The 5,386-nt window shown below is 39.8% G+C and overlaps 1 pseudogene; it reads left to right on the top strand.

Annotated features, from left to right (window-relative positions):
• Window positions 1-600: 600 nt before the first annotated feature.
• LOC101150796 (la-related protein 1B-like) lies at window positions 601-2,160 on the top strand (annotated as a pseudogene).
• Window positions 2,161-5,386: the final 3,226 nt, after the last annotated feature.

Below are 5,386 nucleotides of genomic sequence, written 5' to 3'. Positions count from 1 at the left end.
AGCAGCCGGTGAGTAGCCATATCAAGCTCCTCAGGGAGGCTCCACCCCGTCCTCTGGGGCCACCCTTCCTCGGCTTCCACGCCCCCAAGGGCAGTTACCTGTTCTAGGTATTCGTGCCCCCCGATTCCGGTAAAGGTCCTCGGCCCGGGCCTGCTACATCTCAGCTGCTGTCCGTGCCAGGTGAGGGCTCGGGGCTACTGGTTGGGGCTCCCAGCGTGTGGTGTCTGGCTCTGGGAGTGCGCTACCCAGAGGACGGGGCTGGTGGGTGGTTGGTCCTCCGTTTGGTTCCAGGAGGGGGCGGCACGCCGGGCGCTGGCGACGGTGGCTGTCTCTCTTGGGTTCTCTGCCCCCAGCCAGAGCTGGTCGGTGCCCCGGCGGAGAGACGGGCAGTTGGGCTCTGTGGCCTCGGGGCCACCCCGACTGGGGTGGCTGGGGTAGAGGGACGATATTTGCTTACGCCCTGATGTCCGCCGCTCATTCTCGCGAGGATCCGCCCGCAGTGACTGCTGAGAGGGAGTCGCTGTTGGCCAAGGCGAACCGGCTGGCCGAGCATCAGCCCCTGGCCGAACGTGAGGGCAAAGAGGAAGCAAGGGAGGAGAAGGCTGAGGCCACCACCAGCGCAGGGGCGCGGGGAGAGCCGTTCCCCCCCGGTGGTGCCTGCACGCAGTGTGCCCCAGGCGGCTGTCCCCGTGAGGCCCCTGATGCTGCATTTGGCACACAAGGCACATGGGCCCGGGGCCCCTTCAGCGGGGAGCTGCAGTTGCCATGGTCGCCAGTGCCACAGTTGCTGCGGGATCCGTCGGCCGAGGACGCCATGGAGGAGGTGGCAGCTGGCCCTAAGGAAAAGCGGCAGCTGCTGCTGCTGCCGCCTAAGGGAAATCCCTGGAACAAAAAGCCTTCACAGCACCTGTCCCCAACCACCGCAGGTCAGCCGCAGCCAGCGCTGGAAACCCTGGAGGCAGAGTTCGGTTCCCTCAAAATTAGAAAAGCAGGAAAACTCAAGAAAAAGAAATCCAACAAGGCTAGTGATTTCAACGATATGGAGAATTGGCGAACACCAAGTGAATTAGTGAACACTGCATATCAGAGTGTCCTCAGCCAAGGAAATAAAAAGCCACAAGATAGAAAAGAAAAAAGAAGAGAAGGTTTAAAAGAGAAGTAAAAGAGTAAACAAAACCGGGAAACAAAATTAAATGGTCCTGGTGAAAATGTCAGTGAGGATGAGGCTCAGTCAAGTAATCAAGGAAAGAGAGCTAATAAGCACACGTGGGTACCACTCAGATGATGTAAGACCAGAGAGTCAAGAAAGACCGGGATCCTGGAACAGCTCAAGATGTCAACCTGAAGCAAGTAAACCAACACATAACAATAGGAGAAATGATACATGAAATTGGAAGCAAGATAGAGAAAAAAGAGATGATCAGTATCAAGTTTCCAGTGTGAGAAGTGAGGGTGGTAATATCTGAGTTTCCTTTAGAGGCCAAGGAAGAGGCCGAGGACGGGGAAGAGGACGAGGCAGAGCAAATCCTCGGTTGAACTTTGATTATTTATATGGTTATCAAGAACATGGTGAAAGGACTGTTCAGCCATTTCAAACAGAACTTAATACCAGTATGATGCATTACTAAGATGATGGTACAAGTGTACAGGTGTATCTTGTGGAAGAAGCATTGCTTAAAGAGTGTATTAAACGTCAAATTGAATATTACTTCAATGTAGAAAATTTGGAACGAGACTACTTTCTTTGAGGAAAGAGGGGTGAACAAGGTTTCTTGCATATTTTCCTGATTGCTGCTTTCCAACGTGTTCAGGCTCTCACTAGAAACCTTATCTCAGAGGCACTGAAGGATAGCACAGAAGTAGAAATTGTGAATGAAAAAATGAGAAAAAAGATAGAACCAGAAAAATGGCCAATTCCAGACCCTCCTCCATGCGACGTGCCATGAACAGACTTCTCTCAACTGATTTACTGTCCAGAGTTTGTACCAGGCCAAGCCTTTTGCTCACATACAGAGTCTGCCCCAAATTCTCCAAGAATTGACCCCAAAGAAAAATAGTGAAACAAGTATTCTTCAAGCAACGTCTAGAAGTTTGCCAGTTTGCGTGACTTGGACTCAGAACCTTGGATAGAAGTAAAAAAGAGACATCGGCCAGCCCCAGTGAAATTGAGGGAATCACTGTCTGTGCCTGAGAGGTCATTAAATCAGCTATGTTCTTCAGAAGAAACAGAACAAGAAGAACTTGATTTTTGTTTGATGAAGAGACTGAACAAATAGGATGAAAAAACACATTAACTGATTGGTCTGATAATGATTCAGATTATGAAATTGAAGACCAAGGCTTAAACAAGATTTTGATTGTAACTCAGACACCACCTTATGTGAAAAAACATCCTGGAGGAGGTTGAAGAGGCAACCACATGTCTCAGGCAAAAATCACATCTGAACTTGCTAAAGTTATCAATGACGGCTTATATTATTAGGAACAGGATCTATGGATAGAAAAAGATGAAAACAAACACATAGCCCTAAAGGTGAAAATACTAAGAACGCCCTTTCTCATATGAAGGATAAAAACAAAGTTACTGTGGAAAAAAAAGTAATTCTATTAAATAAAATGTTATATTAAACATATACAGCATTTATATTTGTAAGTAGCCTAAACTGTTGTTAAGGGCAGAATTACTTCATGTTTTTGAAAAGAATGAAGATATTTTTAAAAGTTTCAACAATTTTTCAATTTTATCATTAGATGTTTCGTATTTTATATTTTATTTTATTTTCATATCAGATCCATGTGATATTTATTGCCATTCTCATTTTAAAAATAAGGAAACAGAGTAGATAATATAACGTGCAATATTATGGAAATTCTATGTGTGAGAACAGATTTTCATACCTAACTCTGATGGGTTCAAAGGCTCCATATACTTAAAATTCCATCTGCTTCTTAATTATGGTGTTTAGATTTTAATTGTGAATTAAATCTTGGACATTCACTATGTAGTAAAGATTCTGAACAAAGAAACTTAGTTTTCTTCCTTATTAATCTTCAACTTCCTGAGTTCAATGAAAATTAAGAGTATAGAGTTTATTGATAATATAGGGATTGGCAGAGTATCATTCTTAAGTACTTAATATTTTTGTAATGCTATATTCACACTATGTTAAAAAGGGGAAAGTGTTTTAAATAATATTTTATGAAAATATTTCTTGTTTTTTGAGGAAACATGAATACTTTAATAGGTTGTAAGTCTTTATTCCTTTACAGTGTGTTTGAGTTTTTAAAATGATGAAAAGTCATCTAAGCATACACCTTCTTAATAGACTGAAAGTTATAACTTGCATACTAAACCTTTGATTTAAGAAATATGCTAACATAATGTGAGATACTTTCTTCTATGTTTCATAATCTTTCTCTGGAGAAATCCTAAAACAGAAGCACCAAATATTTAAAAAAATTGTGAGAACTTAAGTTTGGTGTTAGATTTTTCACATTTACATTAATTTTACTCATGTGGTCCTAGGATAAATAATCTTTCTATTTTCCTGCTCTTCAATGGTATCTTCATCACAATCCAAATACATTGATCATTAAATGTTTAAATCTTTGAACTCTTTATTCTAACGGAGCATAGGATAGTTATATAATCTACCCTAAATTATCAACAATGGCCACTAAAGTTCTAAATTTTCCTTGGTAGAATCTTGTCAAATTTTTGATTATTTAGTTCGATTGGCACCACATTGCTGAGATTTATTGAAACACTAGTAATTGCTAATATTCAAATGAAAAGAACACACAGAATACAAAGAATTAGGCACTGATATTCTTGTCCCTCCCCCTCATTTCCTCTGTAACATCCCTGAGCAATGAAACCAAGCCAATTAAGAAGTTAATACCAAGGTAAGGAAAAGAGAAATAAATGATGTCTTCATAAACACTTAGCAAAAATGTTCAGTTTTGGATGATTTCAGAAATAGTTAATAAAATTCTTCTCTCCCTATGCTGATCCAACTCTATATGGGCGTCCTGCTTCTACATATTTCAACTTCCTCCTTTCCTCTCTGCTCTCTCTTCTCTGTCTGTAGCATCTGAACCATCCCCTTTTCTCTTTCATGCACTGGCCTGTTCTGAACATACCCCATTCCTTGGATATTACAATAATATCTTAGAGTGTAGTTAATAATAATGACCAAATTCTCTGTTTTGTTTTAACTTAAAATCTTGTTTAATATCACATTTGCATAATTTAGTTGTTATAAGGAAAGGCTAAAAGTTCACTGAATGATTTAGGGTTGCTTTATCAACTCTTACTTTAGATTCCCTAATCTCCATCAATTAGTTTATATCCTTGTAGGTCCTGGCGATGTGAAAACTTGGTTAGGAAAGGGCAGGAAGGATTGATTTTCAAAATACTATCAAGTATATTATTGAAATTTGACCATGAATGGATACTAAATGGGTCCAAGAATAAGAAAATGCATCTTAGCAGTTATGTCTGATGTCTGATGTCTTTCTCTCAAACTGAATGATCAAAATTTCAGTCTGATAAACAGACTAAAAAGCATTCGTTTCAAAGATGACTTAACTGGCACCTTCTGGGAATACGCTGCTCTGAATGAATGTAAAAATACCATAAAAACCATATCTACTTTCCTTGTGGATGATTTTAAACCTTCTGTTACAAACAAAAGATAAGATGGCAGACTTCCTCCCTTTCCTGAATTACAAGAGCTCGCTGGGCACATCGAAGACATTTTGACCAAGAAAAAAAATGCATACCAAATTAATAACTCTTAAGATTAAGCAATTAGCTAAACCATGGTTAAGGAAATGACTATGTCTAAACTAGAAAAAAACCCATTGCCAAAATTGTAAGAAAAAGGAATACCACAGGAAAAATTGCCCTCTCCTACCTTAAAATATAAAATTGATTAAATAAACAAAAGACAAACATCATCCAATAAAATGTTGATTCTCAAAAAAAGAAGTCACTCCCATCTGTCCACAAATGCCCTTAACACCAAAACACTGTTTCTGGGTTGTATCAGTGCCATATTGCCATTCATAAAATCTCCTGTTTTCCATAATTTCTTTCTTAGAATAATGAAAAGCTTTCAGTGGCAGGAATCTTGAATGACCTTCAGATTTGGCCTTCTATCTCAGCCACTTCTCTCTGTAGACCCTCTATTAATCAAAACATTTGTTTTGTTTTGTGATTCTATTCTGATGATTATGTGGGGAAGAGACCTACATTTTCAATGTGGTGATCCAGTTTTAAATTGTGAACAAATCTCTTCCTGGAAATTCACGAAAAATGAAAAAGAAAAATCACAGCATAGAATTTGATAATGAACCAGATTGATTACTGTATTGATTTTCT

Source organism: Gorilla gorilla, chromosome 3, assembly GCF_029281585.2.
Source record: "Gorilla gorilla gorilla isolate KB3781 chromosome 3, NHGRI_mGorGor1-v2.1_pri, whole genome shotgun sequence".
NCBI classification, from domain to species: Eukaryota; Metazoa; Chordata; class Mammalia; order Primates; family Hominidae; genus Gorilla; species Gorilla gorilla.
The sequence above is the reverse complement of the archived record's forward strand: the minus strand, read 5'-3'. Positions and strand labels throughout refer to the sequence as shown.